The 20,244-nt window shown below is 41.0% G+C and overlaps 1 protein-coding gene across 3 annotated transcripts in view; it reads right to left on the reverse strand.

Annotated features, from left to right (window-relative positions):
• Positions 1 to 13,182, reverse strand: part of LOC117426617 (protein FAM222A-like) — a 49,483-nt gene extending 36,301 nt beyond the window's left edge. Inside the window, exon 1 of one of the 3 annotated variants that reach the window (XM_059032958.1) lies at positions 11,857 to 13,182. The gene's annotated coding sequence lies outside the window, so the exon portion shown is untranslated. Of the gene's footprint in view, positions 1 to 11,283; positions 11,393 to 11,500; positions 11,591 to 11,856 lie in introns of those variants that run through there. The other 2 variants (XM_059032959.1, XM_059032960.1) reach the window with 2 other exon arrangements.
• Between the last annotated feature and the right edge of the window lie 7,062 nt (positions 13,183 to 20,244).

A 20,244-nucleotide genomic window follows, 5' to 3' on the forward strand; every position in this document is an offset into this window, starting at 1 on the left:
AAAATAAAAACACAGATGGTCTCTCAAATGAGGCTTATTTTTCTGTCGGGGGTGTAATTCAGGACAGCGGAAATATCCCAGTTTGGTGCCGTTTCGACCTGTACGTGGCTCTGACATCACAATAATATTATTTTAAAAAGTAGAGAGACACAAAAAAAAACCCAAAAACCCGTTTGTATTTTCTCTAAACCCCTGTCGCTGGCCTATCTAGTTCAAGTTGGGTCTATGGTAAACAGGGTGAATGCAAGGTCAGCAGGCACCCAGGCTGTCAAGGTCAATGATATCCAGGCACAGCACTCTCGGTGTTTTGTTTCTACTACAGTATGGTTTCATGTAAACGCTGTGAGCCCTTCCCAAGACCTTTTAGAACTGGTTACATTCTGATGTACAATGGTAAAGTGCAGCGGAATTAAGAGGCAAAATAGCAGGAAAAAAAAGCATTTCCCAGTGGGCATTGCCTGGCTCCCAATCCAGAGTTCTAATCGTGATCAATGTCTCCTTGATACAGTAAAAGGCACAACTCCAGACCTTTACCACTGGGACCCAGAGTCTCCAACACTCCCACACAGCGCTTGCACATGTTGAAGCACATTACAAAGATTTTAAATATGTATATCAAGAGCTATTCTTCTCAGATTGAGAAAATCCCATTGTGGCTAAAAGTAATGAATTACACATTTAACCTATTCACCAGGTGTTTCAGAGGTGAAACAATGCCCATGACTTTCACACAGGCATCTGCCAGCCACCCTGGAGGCAATGGTCTCTTACAAAACCAAGGGGGTGGTGTGCATAGTGAACTGTACAGTTCCTGGGTGCTCAGAGGAATTGTATTTTAAATGCAGGGTGCTGCAGAAAACACACAGATTCCTGGGTCACACCACAAGAAAATAAAAACGTATCAATCCCCAGACTGATTGTTGGCCGTGGCAGGCAGTATCAGATATCAGACATCTGGTTATCAAGCAGCTTCGTACAGGGACACTGGATCAGGGGGTACTGTGTTGCCATTGGCAGAGGATGCTTGGTCAAGGTGAGTGGAGGTCAGTAGAGAGCTCCACAATATAATGCTCAAGGGCTGTATTCTTTAAAGTTAAGTGGGTGTGTGCGTGGGGGGTAGGGGGAACATTATAAATAATCTAGCTTGGTTCTGGGAGGGTTGTAGAAGAAAATGGTTTATACGGAAGTTGCAATTTTAAAACATGGTTGATCTCAATATTGAGGTGCATTTTCCACGTTGCGCTGCTGTAACTATGAATTCGTTATGCTGGAGGTTGCCCCCCTTATTCAGTTCCAGGGAGGCTGGGATCTCTCATGCAGCTCCTTCTGGTTCGGTGTTTATCCCGAGGTGTCCCTGCTTTGGATGTGGGCTGATCGAGAGGAGCTGTACAGTACAGGCTCAGAGAGTATCAAGTAAAAAGTAAGCTCAGTCACATGCAGACTGCTAGCAGTATCCAGCCCTTGAACACCACTTGTGACAGATTAGATTTCTAATATTAGCCATTTTTAAGCAGGTTTTGCGTCCTGCTACAATAAGGACAACACAGCCAGGATCCATTGCCCTGCTGTGCACTGTTCCTCTCCTCGCCATTGCAATTGATCCTGGATTAAATCCAATCTTAGGGCTCTGAGCCATCATTTTGACAGAAGGCTTAATGCAAAACCATTTAACAAATCACGGTCAAAGCTGTAGGAACCCTTTTCGGACCTCACTTTTGCAGAGCTTTAAGTCAATAGGACCTTGGCTGTATTGCATTAAAGTTCCAGGTGTATCAAACCTCACAACATGCAAGCAGTCATTTGGAACTTTGTTTTATGAAAATGCACTTGTTTGAATAAAAAGGGTCAATGGCCACCTGTTTATCAGGACTACCTGCCTATGGCTGACAGACTGAGCCAGGTGGCACTCGTAAATCCAAATGACTTCTCACTAGAAAGACAGTCTAGAGAACTTGCAAATGATTGTCAGTCGTTTGCATAATTTTGAAAATGAAGGCTTCACGCATGGCCAAAACAAGTTAATCACCTACATTATGACAGTCTACTAGTCTTCCAATAAATTACAGAACTTAGTATTCATTTAAACTACATCAGAATGAAAATCTTGTGTGTGGCTTTCAAAGACATGTTAAAGGAAATGTATTTGTCTCCCACTGTGTGCTCACTCACACACACTCTCTCTCTTACTGTCTATTGCCCCTAGGAGGCACAGTCTTATAAGATCCCCACAGAACGAACATCATGCCTCCATCTCCTCTGTTATGACGAGTCTCTCAGTCTGGGAGTCCTTTTTTTGTTGTTGTTTTGTTTTATTTTGTTGTTCATGCAGACTGAACAAAGCTCTTGCTCCTGGGCTCTCACTCTCTATCTCGGTCTCTGAAGAGAAATCTGTACTGCTGCTACTGTTAAAATAAAAAAAGAAAAAAGAAAACTCCCAGTGGATCCTTGTCAGTTCCAGGCCATTACCTCTACCTCGTTGGGAGTTTGCTTACAAGGCACCATAAAGAGCTTGGTTCACCCCTTTTCCTCTGGAAGAAGGACAAGCCCCAGGCAGGAGGCGAGGCACTAAAGGAACACAGCACTAGGGGACAGGAAAATAAAAAGCTGAATCATCTCTCTGCGAGCGTCTGGGGGTGGGTCTTGTGAGTTGCAATGAATTTAGCCTGAGACAGAGCCTGGAGTTCCAGCTACCTACTATAATAACACAAACATGTAGTGAAATCCGTACGGCTTTTCAGGAGTCGTGTTTTAGAGATGTAGCAGCCACACCAGATGCATACAGACTGTTTTGGGAGATGGTTCCAGAAACAACACACATATTCTGCAGGTAGATTTTTTGATAATATTCTGTATGTTATTCGAATTGAGAAATCTAGTGATGACAATTAGGCGAGGGTCATGGGTGTTGACTGAGCTAATTTACCATTCAAAGTGAAGAAACACCTGCTTGGATTTGTGACAATTGCTGCTTTTCTTAGACACTGTGGAGAACAGCAATCCGCACAAACCCAAGCATCTGTTTCTTCAGCTATTCCACTTGGAATGGTAGCCCAGTCAACACCAGCTGGATCCGAATAAATCGGTCTGTGCAGCACCAGCAGTACACTTCCCCCATGACAACACACAGCTACTGTTTCTGCACTGCCGATTCAAAATGTAGCCCAGTAGCAAAATAATAAAAACACATTACATGCCGTAGAAAGATTGTTTAAATATCATAAAGGAAAAGAAAGAAAACCAATTAAAGACTGCATTCATAATAGGGCATGAATGGTTTATGAAGCTGAACCATACAGCGGACTGGATTAGTTTTATATTAGCAGGGTAAATCATTACTCTAGATTGTCGAACAGAAAATTAAGTTTCAGATAAATGGCAGCTGGCTGCACTATTCAGTGTATTTTTTTGGGGGGGTGGGGGGTGAGGGGGGAGTGGACGGAGGGTTCTGGCTTGAACTCAATTTCTCTCCCTAAATGCTCATTTTTATCCTACTTGGGGATCGAACAGCCATTCCAGGTGTTACTGTGAGCCTATTGCTTATACACTATAACGCATTCAGCTTATAGGAATGGATCAAACTGCTATGCAATGGGAAACTTCTTTGTACCCCTGTACTCTAGAATAGTTTTACTGTCAGAACGGGTTTGCTACGCTGCAGAGGGTCACCAACTCAATAAAAATGTTAATAAAACCAAGAACAAGCCCGAAGGGGCGGGCACAGGCCCCCACAGGACATATAGACGGAGAGAGCTGCATTTAATGATCTCGCTATCTCTGCCTGGGCTGCAAGGAAATCCAGCTTTTCCAAGAGAAAATGACTTTGCTCCGTGGAATAATCCGGAATGACCTCTGTCGCTGCCAACCCAGCGGAGTCAGATAATACAGCTTCCAAAAGCAATCAGCCTGCAGCCTCCCTGGGAATAAACTAAAAAAAGAAAAAAAAAACAACCTGCATGGGACTGTAATGTAGCAACCCTCCCTTCTCTCTCTCTCTCTCTCTCTTTCTTTTCTATCACCCAAATAAATTAAAACCCCCATTAAGCAGATTTCAAAAGACGGCAGCAGGCTTATAATTATACATGACATCTTTGAGAGATAAAAAGTGATTACTGTGGATGCAGAAATCGCTTAGCAACCAGTCATTAGCCCTGCGAATGCAGAGAGGTGACCAGCCATCCATTCTCACTCCGGTCCCTCTTCCTCTCCTCCCTCCCTCACCGACCAAATACAAACACAGATAAAGAGCGGCACACAAGCTCTTGACACACAAATAGGTTAACACAATAAAGCCGGCTTCAGCAGGCTCACTCGAGGGAGGAAGCAATTCCAGCAGCAGACGAGAAGCAATAAAACAGCTCTCTGAGTGCGTGCCTGTGTATCCATGTATGTGTGCATGTATGTCTAGGAGTGATCTGTGTACTCACCTGGTTATTTAAATAAATGCTTATGTGTGGGTGTATACAGGTGACTGACAAAAGCAGAAACACCTGCCATAACACTGTCAATAGGCTTGTATGCATTACACACAGCACTCCAAGGATGGCAGGATTTTCTAGGTGGATTACCATGTCGATGCAAGTGCGTTATTTAGTGTATTAGTGTGTATGTTCAATTGTGTTACTCAAGCCTGCTAGCTGGACATGTCAAGAATAGGGATACCTAGCTTTATTAAAAAAAGATATTTCATGAATATCAGAAATGATATATAAATGGCTCGCTGGTTTTTTTCTTTTCGTAGCCTTCAGCCTTTACTGCCGAGTTGCTATTGGTTTCTCCAGTCAGTGGAAATCCCATTATCTTTCAATGTGCTACGTGTTCAAGTTCTCAAGGTTTACATTTGTCATTTTCAAATAACAGGTATGGCGCACGAGGGTGAGTGATGACAGAGTGGCAGCGGTGCCAATGCTCCCCTTCCGCCCCCATCAGCACTGCAGATCCAGTCTGGGGTTTTTGTGCGATTTTTTTTTTTTTTTTTTTTTGCCAGTGAAATAAATTACTTTGTATTAATATGTATTAAAATAAAAAAAAATAAACAGGGCAAAATCTGGCACGTGTATAATTTACTTTTCAAGACCTGTCAAAACGTCAGCTGAAATGTTTTTTCCCAGAGAAGTAGTGATGCACGTTACTGTGTCCTATTGCAGCTAATTACACTTGGGCATTGCATTTCTAATGAGTTCTACTTTAGGAATGGGACTAATTACGAAAGAATAAAAGCACAGGAGCTCAGCTCAGTTAATTAACACAGGGGCTCGGCACATCCCGCTACAACCATCGAAGTTTAACACAGAACGTGAAAAAGGACTTCCCTGGATATTATGGGGTGTGCAGTGGGACGTCTCTGTCTTAGTGCTTGTTACAACATGGTACCTGTGGCTGCTGGTCAAAGATCGGTCTATTGTTTACCTTTCATACTACATAAAATGTCCTATTTCTGTTTCTATTTTCATTGGTATTTGACACCAATGCCAGATTAGAGAAGACGGTTGCAATGTAAGCACGGGTTTGTTGTATCCAAAGTTCTACAAAGCCTGAGCAATTCTAAAAGACTTTAAACAACCAGAATCCTATTTGTATTGCAATGGGTTTAGTTAAAACCAGACAGAATGCTGGTTAAGAGGGTAGAAGCTGCATCTGCAGGTATTAAATAGCGGAAATCTTTTCTAGACCCAGTGGCTGGCTAGGATAGTGGTGTCTTCAGTCCCAGTATCACTAGGGGAGACAGCTGAATTTTCCAGCCTCCCATTACTCACAGTTTTGGCTGGACTCTGAGTTTCTTTTCACTGGTCAAGGTCCGGCTATCAATGGAATAGAAGGAAAGAGAAACACAACAAATCCAAAATGCAAGCGTATAAAGAACAGGGGCTGAAAAGCACGCCATGGCTTTTGTTCTAGGGGAGGAAGGAACCAATTTATATAAATGGTTAAAAAATAATAAAAAAAAAAAAAATATATATATATATATATATATATATATATATATATATATATATATATAAAATCTGAACAATCTTTACTTTATGTACCTACTGGCTAGATGTTTGTAACCAAGTGTGTGGGAGCCAAAGGGGCCCCTGTTGAATGCACCTCAGTGGAATTATAGATTTGAAAAGGGAAGTTCCCTTACAGAAAAGCTATTGAAAACCAGCGCTCTGGTCAGACAATCGGGGGGGGGGTTGCAATCAGTGTTTCACCGCATGAGCACCCCGGTACAATCAAGCGCTCAGGTGATGGCATACGCCCTCCCTACACACGAACTCCCACTGTTCCACCATCCCACTTCCGAAGCAGCCAGTCCAGAGGACACACTGAATGGGAAGCACGGCCTCAACCCTCTGCCCTGGAGAGCGCAGACAGCCCCAGAGATCAATGTGACTTTAAAAGAAGCACTTATATTATTGTTATAGCGATGAGGGAACTGCTTTTAAAACCTTGGCAAGCAGGCTGCCTTTGCAATTTTGGGGTCGATTAGCAATAAACTGTCTTTGAGCAGCATGCAGCCTCAGCAGGATGGAAGCTTTAATCTGCACCTTGTTTAGGCTCCAGTTGTTTCCTCTTATTACAGCATGCCTGTCACATGATAAAGAGGGTGATATATACCATCCTGGATCTTCTCTGATCAGCACTTAACCCTGCAGGTTGATGGAACAGTAGTTTGCTGTTTATTACTAGACAGCTGCACATGCAAAATAAGGCATCAGCAACAGTGTTTTTGTGCACAGTGATCACCACAGGTAAACCCTGTTTCGTCATAATATGTGGAGAACTTTGTTCGCCTTATTAAAGTGCGCTAACATTGCCATAAAATATAGTCTTAAAAAAGGCAAGCTTGCCTATTATTAGCCCCAGCAGCTGTATCCCTGGTCTCTTATTCTGCTGGAGATCTGATGGTTCTTTGCTTATACTCTATATACAAGAATTTGGAATACACAGCTATTTCTTAGACAGTGCTGGAGATGAAAAGCTAAAGATACTAAACGATTCTGAGCAAAATAAACAGGAATACTGTTAACAGGAGGGAACCTTGAGATATCACACATATGTTTCATATACAAAACTATCCACAGTTCTGCATTACATTGATTTGATGTGTTCTGAATCAATGTCTGTTTCAAGCAAGGCGATGCAGGTTTTTTTTCTTTGGTATGCTTGCATTGCACAGCGCTTGTGTCTCGTCCCAGCTCATTGCAGAGATGCTGCCAATTTAGATCCTTCGGCATTTTACAACGAGGAGTCAGAAAGCCTCACTCCAAGACAAACCTGTCCGCTTGCTTTTAAAACCTGTCCATCTCTACCAGAAGAACCCTGGAACGATGAGCAGCAATTAGCAAGTCAGAAACGGCACTGAAATGATTGCCACTTCCAATGAAACAGAATTAAATGAGAAGCTGCTGTGTGAACGAGCGATCAAAGCAGACAAGCGGGAGCCGCACCCTGGGTTAGAATCCAAAATTTCAACTCTTAAACCCCCCCCAACCACTTTGACACAGCACTTCTGCAAAACAAACACATAGCAATTTATTAAGCAGCCTGAATCTAACTGCAGCAAGTTACAGATTAATGACACCATGCGTTAGTTACAGTGGTTTTAAAGGGACTGATCCACTGTGCTGGTATAGTAACAGTGTCTGATGCAGGGAGATCTGGAGGGTTCAACAGATTACACTTCTCCTGGTCCTCATTCCATTGAGCATTATTCTACCTATCCCCTCTAGGATCAGATATACAACAGCTTGTAAATCTAGGACCTGGAAACAATCCACTTGGATTATGCCATCAAGTACCGCTGACCAGAGCGCCGATCCTGACAGCAGATTACAGCCCGCAAGGGCCTCCTGAAAGTTCTGTAGAAATCCTCAACGGACCCACCTCTATATAGTGAAAGGGGGGTTCAACGTCCTCGTTAGGTTAAGCATGACTGCTCAAAGGGGCTGCTCCATACAAACCCCCATCAATAAATCCACTCTTGCAGACACCAACGTAAAAGAGGAGTCAGGCCTGCTGTGTACTCTCGCAGCCTGGTGTTAGCTTTGATCGAGAGGTGGGAAAAGAGGCAACAGAGGCGGAAGGTTGTGGCTCCAGCCCTGGGTTCCTGCCAAAGACCAGAAAAGGCAGACACCTAGACTCCTTCTCACGCTCATGTTCCAGTCTACTCCTACGCTGATGAAGAACGCACCCACACATACACACTTACACCTCTACAAGCATCCCACACTACTGCTGTGAAAACGTGCACGCTCAAAACGATACCAGTATCAGCGCAATAGGAATATCCTGCCAAATGCTAAGAATAGAACAAAAGCAACTACTATATTCTTATTGTGTAAAGAATAGCAGTACTGTGCACCATGAGCATAGTATTCTTAAAAGGAAAGACAGCTTGTGTCACTGCAGCTAAAGCAACAGTACCTATGGAAAATAAAAAAAAACCCAAACCAGTCTGTCAACCAATAAATTATACTGAAATGTAAAAGGACTGTGAATACATGGTGGCTTTAAATAATACATTACTAAATCCATTTACTTAGAATGGTATAGAAGTTGTAAACATTTTTAAATGCTAAAGGAGTTCCAACTTATTTAGCTTGAAAAGAAAATACAGGACCAATACTAAAACGCAAAGGTTAGCTATGGGAGTAGATAACTTGACTGAACTCTGAATCACTGGCCTAAATTAAAAAGGAAGCCATCATTTCAACCACTTCAAGACTAAGCACCTGCGATTGAAGATACCAAATTAGGGGGGTCTGGGACAACGTGATTTAGGACACACGCACACAGAGGTCTCGTCCCGTGAGAATCGGGGTCACACAGTTCTGAGTGAAAAAGTAAAAGATGCTATTCACAAACATCTTGAAACGAACCCCCAAAGTTCTATAAATAGAGCCAACTGAAAGAGAACGAAAGCACAGAAGAGCTGAACAATAGTACCAGGGTAGCCTTGGATACCTCGCAGCTGAAGCATTAAGTACCATTAAGCACTGCAAGGGCTGAGTGAGGAGTACTTAATTTGCTTAGGAAAGAACAGGGCACACAGATAATCTGGCAGAAATTGCCTTCCAAAAGTTCTAAATGCAGGAGAGTAAATAAAGAGCTTTGTCTGCACCCCCTCAGGTGCAGCCGATCTCGCAGCCTCCATACATCATTAGATTATGTTTTATTCAATGGAACAGGTCAGGCTTGCCTCGGCGCTGGTACAGCTCCCTAGTGCAGGTGCTGGTATAGGCTGGAAAAGCAGGCTCTTTAATGCAGAGTCTCAGATTTGATTCAATGTCATCTCCTGGCTTGCCAGCCGCCCCGTCCCCGAGGTACAGTAGCTGGGAAAGGCTTTCTGAGCGATTAGGGATGTCTGCTCTTCAAAACACGATCCTGTGCAGCAGGAACATTAAAGTGTGTCGCAGTTTGCAGAGCTAAACCAGCCAGCCTGTGAGGGTTTAAGCTGTGCCGCGTTCGGTCCTCATAAAACGATCAGTTCTGTAAAGGATTCACGTCTGTTGGAATAATCTGGAGACAATACTGTTTTTGCTATTCCTAAAACTGGTATGTGTTGATTGTAGTGGCATTACCACTAAACCAAGCAAAACAGAGAATCCTGTTTTGTTTTTTCCCTAAAAGATCAAGGACTGTGGATGCAGCCTGGTCTCAGCATTGAGATGTTTTTTTGTTTTTGTTTTTAATATGCATCACCATACCTCTCTTGGCTTTACAATACTTACCTATGCTTTCACTGTGCTTTTATTGCTCTATGCTATGCCTTTACTATGGGGGGATCTTTTATAAGGGTTTTTACATACAGCCTACAATATAAAGGATGGATAAATGGCTGATAGCTTGATGCAATAGTCATTACTTGAAGCAACTACAAGCCATTACCATAGCATTGTAGACAAACCCTGAAACAGCTCCTCCAAGCTCATCAGTATCTTCGGATCGATAGCAGAAATATAGCAGGTCTGTGAGGTGACAGTTTTACAATCTCAGCTCGGCACATTCTCATAGCCTGACTGTCCTGTGAGCGTTGCTGCGTGCAGATCTCCCCTGTGCAATTTGACAATCACACTGATAGACCATTTTAAAGCTCTTGGCAATTTGGGGCCTCAAACATATAATTTGGCATGCAATGCATTTTGTTGTGGAAAGCTCTTAAATTCTCACCTCAAATTAGAATGATCCACAGCCCGCAGACTGAACAGCAGAGTCGTTTTATTTATTTTTTATAATACAGGTTTCAAATAAAATGTAGAACAAAAAATATATACAATAAAAATAAAAAAACAAACATATCACAACTTTGCCAAGAAGACCTTTTGTAAAATGTATACTGTGCTTCATGAGTCATAATAAACTTCAAGATGTTATTAATACCGCTGCAAGACGGAATAGGTTAATCATCCGAGTCACAGAATTACGTGGATTTGAGGGCAATGTAAACAAACTCGACTGTCATCGAGGACAAAAGCCTAAACTATGGAATAATACAACAAGCCACGACTGAACTGTGTTTTTATTTAGGGTCTAACAGTACCAGCATTAGTCTTGGTTACCAGGATTGGTATAGGAGAACATCTAGGCATACAGTCGTCTATTAAATAACGAAAGGAAAACATAAAAGGCCACCTGTGTGATAGCAAGAGAAAGCCGCTGGAGTGGAGTTCCACTCGACTGAGCACTTCCGTGGGTGGGCGCCGGGCACTACACTTAAAGGCAGCCTACAGATGTTCGAACCGGGCATGAATTATGCATATTAAATTAGAAAGAAAACCGCTTGTGTGCATCTTTAAAAACTCAAGACGCCTCGTTTCAGCTCAGCTAAAAAAATAATTTGTCGAATTCGCTCAGCACACCCGAGCAATTAAGGATGTCCGAGTTCGACCTCGGGTGGTGACGAACACAGAATTGTAGTTTGTGAGTTCAACCACCTGAATTCGCTTAGACTGAAGAACACACATTTATAAACCAGCATTTAAATCCCTGACACGTTTTGTGTTTATATTGCGCACCTGCAAGCCAAATAAATGTGCTCGATACAATATCGACCGTTTAGCGGTTTATTTCAATCAGTTTTAACCTATTTCTTGCATGAATGTAACTCGGATCTTCGCAATACTAGGATTTTACCCTAATCTGGTCACACTGATGCTAGACCCAATGATTTACAATAAGATTGCAGCAAACTTTAGAATGCCAATCGGCCACTTCAGAATCCGGTGTACAAGTTTACAGCTATCGAGTTCCCACTCAAGCACCTGCATTGTACAGCTTCTAGTTATAAAGGCCACTCACCAAGTCGCACACGGTGTTCTGGAAACAGCAATTACTTTCACGTCAACAAGATAAAAGGCACATCTTTGGGAGATAAACTGCAGACGGATTACAGTCCAAAACAGGCCACTAGTTAAAACCAGTATTACAATGCCGTGCATTTGGTTAATGCCCCTGGTAAAGAAAATAACTATAAAAAGTTGAAACAAACACGGGACAAAAATAACGTTGTACTCACACAAAAACAATCGCTACTGTGTGGAGTCAGCAGCTATGCGTTCAGAGGTCAATGGCATGCCGCTCAAGATTCATTCACACCGAGCTGATGTCATTTGTGGATACCCAATACACTGTATGATATATTTCCCAGGTGTAAAGTAATGTAGTACTGCATCCAGCTGATACGCTCCCGTCTGCTCTTCCCGTACAGTTACTCCAAACTACCTAATAACACGGCAAACCCATTTTACACGACACGCAGAGGCAAAAGGAAAACCATACGGTGTGCGAACTATACACTCCGCTCTATTTACAATTAATAACAATAATAACAATAATAATAATAATAATAATAATAATAATAATAATAATTACCATAAATTGTTTTAAGTGAAGACGGGTAGTCTGTGATCCAGGCTGTGCAGCGCCGTGAATCGGCTTCAGAGCTCGGCGATACGGACAGGCAGAGACACCATCCTGATTCCTGAACATCTGAACTCACATATAATCCCTTTTTATTACATTTCCCGGAGGCGAAACATGAGGATTCCTTTCGGTTATTTATTTATTTATTTATTTATTTGTTGTTTGAGCTCTGATGAACCAGATTACAAACTATACGGTATTAATGTTTCAAAAGTATCGATCCATCTGAACAGCTGAATTTCTTTCTTTTGGGGGTTAATAAACAAACTGTATTAATTTCTTCTTGGAAAAAAAAAAACTACTGCAATTTCAGCAATTTCCACTTGTAAAGGCAAATATGTTCATCGTTTCAATGAAGTGCAATGTTGCTGAAAAAAAAATACATACGTTGGCAGAAATAAAATAATAATAATAATAATAATAATAATAATAATAATAATAATAATAATAATAATAATAATAATAATAATATTTAAAAAATCAATGTTTTGTTTTAGTCGGATTTTTTTTTTTCAACTATCCATGGCAATTTCCAGGGAAAAGGAAAACTAATATTAAAAATTGCTTGTATGTTATTAACAATTACAAAGCACAAAGAGGGATAATACAATATATTCCGTTTCCTGTTTTTGCCCAAGACCGACGGTTAATATATACGGTATGTAGATAATGGATTGCAATTCAAATCGTATGTGTAGGCTGCATCTATTTCTCGACTGATTTATTTATGTATTATGGCATGTATATATTCCATTGATCTTGCACTTGGGAAACAGCGTCGTTGTCTTTTTCAGATGAAATCCCTTTGATCAGAAACAGACGCCGAGACAGGAGTACCAGTGATGAGTTAGTGCTGTGTGTTCTTCATGATAAGCTCCTACTACAGTCCTGATAGCTTCTCCGCGGCAGCTCCTTAATCCTTGCTTGGATCAGAAAAACTCTATTTTCCTTTGGTTAATCAGTTTTCTTGAAGTGTGAACGTCTCGTTTTAGCACAAATTCCTCAGTACAACCGGAGATCCTCAGTTTTCGTTTTCACCCTTTGTTGATTCTGAATCTACGCTGTTTGTTTCGGATGAATTATTTGGATGTTCCGGAGAGCTTTGCACTCTCTTGCAGGCGTACCTTCACCCTGCAACGAGCTGCAGAAACTGACAATAACCCGGAACGTTGCAGACTCACACTGCCCCACGTACAGTCCCCCCGACCAATCCTGCAGCAGTGAGAATTGATACATTCCCACGGGTCAACCAATCGGAGGCAATAGAAGGCGGTTACCACAGTGATGCCGTTAGAGTTCTGACGGCAAGTTCTGAGCCACGCTGGTTTTTCGCGGAAAAATTCAAATAGACTCGGGAGAATGGAGGATTCAAAGTAATCAAATAGATACAATAATAATAATAATAATAATAATAATAATAATAATAATAATAATAATAAATAAACTTAATAACAAACAGATTACATTAAAAACCCAAACCTCTGACCTAGGGTGAGCCACGGCGCTCTCTAGTGTAAGTCCATATAACTCAAAAAACACTGGCGATCGTTTGATGAACTTTCTTTCATTTAGGCATCTAGACCATTGATGTTACTATTGAAAACACTTCGAGTTGCCCTCTGTCCTTTAAGAGTATAATAATTTCTGCTTACGCCCATTAGTTTGTATTTGGTTGACACCTGGTATCTTGAGAATATGACTTTAACAATACAGTAAATATTAACTTCACAGTACAGATAATGTGCATCCGAGAAAATAATGTTGAAACTTTCTAAACACAAGACAACAAAGACGACTTTCAGAGAGACAAGAAGGGTTGTTAAAAAAGTATTGTTTCCATTTTTTGAATTATGTGGGTACATTTTCACAAATCTACATACTTTTAAACAAACCAATGCTATGTACAATATAGTAAGGTAAATAAACTACAAGAATACGAATGAGAAGAAAATACAGTATTTATGCAAATGTATCTGGCGGTCAACTGTCCTGCCTGCAGTCACATCTGCCCTTGTCATGCCGATCACCATTGACACCCTCTCCGCCTTTCTTATTTGAAGAGCCCGTTTTATTAGCTGACACTTGCGCTCAACAAAAGCGCAATAAACTTCAGAGAAAATCATCCCTCCCGAGGCGCTCCAGTGAAGAGATTTGATGACTTCAGCCGGCATACTGCGACCGGTTTGTAAGAAGCTCTTTGGGCATTCTTTTGTTATTTATTCATCTGTTTATTTATCTGGTAGTGTCGTTTATTTAAGAAAAAAATACATTCATAATTTAAATACTTTAAATAAAGAAGTTATTGAAATAAATAAAGTACTGTATCGCCGTATACCACCGATCACATTTTTTTTTTTTAAATGAGTGAAAACATATTTAAATGAACCTGAATGAGCGCTGTATTTACATGTCAACTTGTTATCCATGCATCGGGCCATTTATATGTAAAGCAAAGATGGGCTCATTTGAATACATTTACCTAACTGCCAGCTTCACCCATAGAAAGCACTGCAGGGTATTATTTGATATTGTTACAGCAAAGCTCCACCTATAACTCAAACATTGAGAGGTCTGATTATTATTAGACTTCCCAGGTGGCTTGGGAAGCCTATTGTTAATGTAAAGATTATTATTTTTTAATGTCGTTTTTTCTCCCCAAATTTTGGTGTAACCAATCAACATGATACTTGACAGGTATCATCCCCTGTAGATTACAGTTCAGATGCAAAAAAATTGAGCTCCTGCAGTCAACCAAGATGGCGGCCTGACGCATTTTTTGGACTTTCCAAATCTTCTTGGGAACTGGTGAATGGATTGATCTGAAACTTTGCATATGTCATTAGCAACCAGAAGTTGTTGGGATAAATTTTACTATCAAAATGGCTGCCACCAAACATCAAACTGCTTCTGTTTGCAAACCGTTTAACCAACTAACTACTAACTTGGTAGGTGTCACCCTGGGGACAATGGAACTCAAATATGGCAAAATGGTGTTCTTTTGTAAAACAAGATGGCCACCAGACCTACATTTTCTTCTTAAATTTAAAACCGCTTCAGTTGAAAAATGGTTTATTTGATTAACTCCAAAGTTGACAAGCATCATCCCTGTGTCAATACAATTTATTTTTTCAAAAAATGGTGTTTGTGTGTAAACCAATATGGTCACCTGACGCATTTCTTTAAAAACCTTTCAAAATCTTCGGTCATATGTAAAACTAGCTTATAACTCCCTCCTTACAAAGTAAAGATAAGTTAATGGTTACTATGGAACACATATAGGAAACCATATGTGCTCTATCCAAAATTGCCTGCTACCTTTGACCTCTCTAAGATCAAATGTAAAACTAGCTTATAACTCCTTACAGTGCACATAGGGTTATGGTTACTATACAACACATTTAGGAACTCATATATGCTCCATTCAGAAATTACCTTGATTGTGACCTCTGACCTCTCCTTAAGGTTAAATGTAAAATTAGCTTATAACTCCTTACAGTGTGTAGATAGGGTCATGGTTACTGTGGTGTTTAAAGTTATAAAGCATAGTGAGATAATGAACTAATGCAGTATTTTGAATTGAAACTGCTCCATAAAACTGATCTGTTGCTGACACTTGTGCTGCAATGCTTCAGCTTGCCAAAATTTCCAACTGGTACTGAGCTTAGAAGCTGTAAAACTGCCTGGCAGTTCTAGTTATTATTATTATTATTATTATTATTATTATTATTATTATTATTATTATTATTATTATTATATTGCACAGATTGAAGTGCTGATTTTAAAAAAAAAATGAAATCTTTGTTTGCTCTGTTGGCAGATACAGTGACTGCGTGTAAACTCTTTCCAAGTCCATTTCCAGCAACTCTCCAGTCTGTATTTCAAAGGCACACGCAGAGTCTCAGCTTGTCCAGTCTTTGCTAGCTGTACTGTACATATCAATGTGCTGGACTGGACCTAGCAGAGCTGCTGCAGATCCTGGTTCCAGTCTGCTGTCAGGCATGGAGGTGGAAATTGATGATCTGGCTTAAGATGGATTTCAAGAGGCTGCAACACCTGCCTCATGTCCACAATACCTTCAGGCTTTTATTATCTCCTCTGAAGGGCTCAAGTATTGAAGCCAACAAAAATTCATGGAAGCCACAACAACTGCTGTGTAGCTACAGGGAAAGTGCTGAAAGTGTTAGATTAAACCCCAACAAGCCCAGCAAATATACAGAACCTCTTTACGACCAAGAGTATGTCTCTATTAAATCCATCTTAAACATCCTACAGGAACACAAACTTAAAATCACAACAGCATTGTGCTATTTCAAGACACTGGTTTGAATGCATGCCACAGAACAGATCATAATGTGGATCAGATAAACAAAGAAACAGCTGAATTGCAGATGAAGTGAGGAAAGCTGCAGTCTAAATGTACACATGCCCTGAGCATTAGTTTTCTTTCATGTATTTATGAAGACGATTGACCCCCACAATTGTATTTTTCACACATTTTCACAATTCTGAAAGCAAAAATCCTAAGGGATAAAAAGCTATATATTTTTATTTACAATCTAAATATATGTTAGACTAAACAGTGCTGTCTGCAATAACACACCTATTTATTGCATTCCAAGCTGTTTTGTTTTACATCAACCAGGGAAACGTTTTCAATTTCTTCCCCTGCAAATTAAACGGTTCAGTTGTGCAAAGTTCAGGCGCTACATGAACTGCAAGGGAACGAAAAATCAATAGCAGCACAGGCATGGGAAAAAAAGATAGCATTGATTCACCTGCCATTGATATTCTGGGTCACTGCCTCAAGGCCTGGGTAGCGCTCACACACTCTGCCAGCTGATGGGAAGGCATCTGAAAGGTGACAAGTGGCTAGAGGACATGCGGAGACAGAGAGGAGGAGGAAGTGAGCGAGAGATAGGGGAGAAAGAGACAGGGTGAAGGGGAAACTGTAAAGTGTAAATCCGTATTTTCTCTTTACTGTATTCTTCCTTAGTTCAGGTTTCTGCACACTGCTTTATAAGAAAGAAAGCAGACCCTGTTGAAAGTCCAGTTTGCTTACATGTTTCATAAAAAAATAACAATAAAACTTATATATAAAAAACAATAACTTTACAATTAGATTTAGATCAAGCTTCCTCTCTCTCGCTTGAAACCTGCTAGCCACTATAAAATATTCAAAACTGTGCAGTAAGCAAGACAGAAATTCAGAACTAAAATGTCAATGTTACAAAACGAATAAGAAGCAATCAAAATGTCTGTGCTTTGACATATTTACAGTTCCCATCTCCTGGATTGATTTTACATATCAAATGCAATTGGAAAGTCTTTATGGTTGGTTTATGGTTTATTGCAGCTAGCATCCTCTCTCCAAGTGTGGTACGAATAACAAAAGGGGGAGGGGACGGGGGCTGAGCTGAGAGCAGAGAACCTGAGCTTAGAAACAGGTAGCAAGAGTGAAGATCTGAGGGAGCAAAAGGGGAGTTATCCCTTACAGCAATTACTCTGTTGAGCAGCCAGTCAAGCACTGCTGAAATACTGGGGCAGACAAGGACACAATTTCTAGTGTGGAGTACAGTATGTGCTTACTGGGCTAAATCGAGCCCACCAAAATTTCACTTACAGCAGGATTCAGTTCATAAATGTAGTTCATAAACCCACTGTGCCACTTCGCTATAATAACTTTATTTATGGAGGTGCCCATACATACACACTGTATAAACTGAAATTTAGTGCATAGGAAAAGGGGGTATATAGAGACACTGTGTGTATTTCGGTCTGTATGTAACACACATTTGTACATATATGTAGAAAACAGCTTATCCAATTGCGAGCTAAGGGCATTCTTCAGCATTTATGATTGAGTGCATCAGGATCTGGGGGTCTACCTTTCAGTCTGTCTGTCATGGTAACTCACAGGACTGTTAGCTCTATTTTTCTCTTCAAGGGAAAGGGGGGGTGGTGTATGTCACTGACATGTTTGTTTTATAATGAAGGGTTGAGTTGGTAACAGTTATCAAAGAGGATGCTTAGCTTACATCATGCAAGGCTCAGTGGAGGAGAAGGTGAGCTGGCAACACGCCTGAGCTCACATCACTCAGAGGCAGGCAGCGTGAATCACTGCGCTCTGACACACTCACTCACACAGGATGAGGATGCCAGCCTGAGCGATTCCGGCACGCGGGCATTCACATGGAAAGCGATGGGATGCTGAGGAGCAGGTCGCAGGAGGCTGGGAGCCTTCATGGGAGAAGAGACTTCAAAGGGAAGATGATGAGGGCCGAGGAGGAGCAGCTCAGCCAGGTGTGCAGCAGAAACTGTCTGCAGCCTTTCACTCATACCAAAAGAAAGGGGAAAGTTTCTAACAAAGACATTGTTGAAAACATCTTTACTTTAACTGTATTTAGTTATATGTAGTAATATCAAGGTTACCTGGTACTTCATTTTCCAGCCAGGGTGGTTATTATGTTTGTATGTTGGGGGTTCTTTTCCTGTCCCTTCTCGCTGTGTTTATGCCTGTCTGTGTTTGTGCCCTAGTTTCATATTAAGTTAAGAAGTTTTCATTCGTTGAAAACGAGAAAGCCGACGGTCTCCGCACCGCTGTTTTTGTCAGCGCTCCCCGACTGACAACAGAACCCCGTTACGGTGACACACACCCCGGTGCTCAGAGCCCCTTCCCCGCCAGCGCACGGGAGCGCTCAGGGTGCGGTGTGCGTATATCTGACAGGTTTGAGTGGTTTGATTCACCATCTGAGCAGCAGGTAGCTCGGCCTCCCTGGAAAGAACAGCTATACAGGTAGTCAAACTACAAGTGTAAAAATACTATGCAAAACCAAAGCAATGGCATTCAACAGAGTAAACAATAAATAAATAAAACATGCATTTGCAAGTATTGAGTTATTAATTTAAACGACAAATGTCATCTTGCTAAAGTGCTATTCAATACTATAATAATAATAATAATAATAATAATAATAATAATAATAATAATAATAATAATAATAATAATAATACATTATTATTATTATTGCAACGTCTCAAATAAATGCCCTGACCCAGCCTAGCAATATACAGCCAAAAAGCTTACTTAAATAGGACCATAACTGATAACATTATCATCAATAATAATCTTGATTCTTGGTCACAGTTTGTATTTCGTTTGTTATTTGATCTATCTTTAAAGATATCACTGCCATAATTACAATGAACCCAAAAATGGATCCATTTTCCAAGGTGCCAGTTTTACGCAGTGTTATATATTGCAAGGTATCTGGGTAACTGCAGTCTCTACATGTATGGGCTCTAGCTTGCTCCCAGCACAGCATGTGGAGTGCAGTTCAAGTACAGCTGGTTTATTCACTGGGTTCCTCTAGTTGTTGGCAGCAGTGGTTTAGTCAGTACTGATCTGGCTCTGCTGCTCACTCAGCCCTGGTCTGCAGTCAAGTCCCTCCAGCCTCTGCTCTCTAAACGCTTGGTTTTGCCCAATTCTGCACTTCCATTCACGAGTGATAGACCGATGCCAGCTCTGACAGCTATACGGAGCCTGTGGGATTGACGTGTTTTCACTCAAAGAGGGGGAAAACAAATCTGTCAGAAAAACCTGTGAAATTAAATACCATATTCAGCCATGGATAAGAACGTGCAAGTCCAAGAAAAAAAAAAACACAGTCAAACCTGTATTAAAAATCAGTTTGCAGGAAGGACCACCGTTAGCGACCTCTATGATGAATTCGGTTATTTTATTTACAGTCATTCTATTGAGGTTTATTTCAAGTTTTTAACTGCTTACAGAGTCAGTGGGGTCCGTGTGTTTGTAAGAAGTTTGGCTGACGTCCAGAAAGCACAAGACAAACACCTTGCTAATTAATCCTTCCACTCTGCTAATTGATTTCCTTATGCATCTCCCTTCCTCACCTGACCCTGCGTCACTGCACTCCAGTCTCAGGTGCTTACCTCCACCATGTAGAAGCTCTACCCCCTGGCTTTAATGAGTATTCAGGGCTATGGGTTTACACAACAGGTTCAGGCCAGGCCAGCATTACCTGCTCAATGGTGTTTACAGGTACCTTTAATGGCAATAATGGTATGTTCAGTTATTTCTTAATGAAATAAAACTTAGCATGCACTGCTGACTCGCATGAAGTATGACTAGGCTGAGTTTCCTCAACAGTGTTTGCAAGGGCATTTGAAGAGTAAGTGACAGCCCCAGACATACTGCATTACCTCAAACAATACAATTCTAAAAAACCCAATAAACATCCTTGTACAATGTTCACACGTTAGCCACCTGTTGTGCTTGTGTTATTGTGACACATCTGTGACAGTTCTACACCATTTAAC

This window comes from Acipenser ruthenus, chromosome 11, assembly GCF_902713425.1.
Source record: "Acipenser ruthenus chromosome 11, fAciRut3.2 maternal haplotype, whole genome shotgun sequence".
Lineage (NCBI taxonomy): Eukaryota > Metazoa > Chordata > Actinopteri > Acipenseriformes > Acipenseridae > Acipenser > Acipenser ruthenus.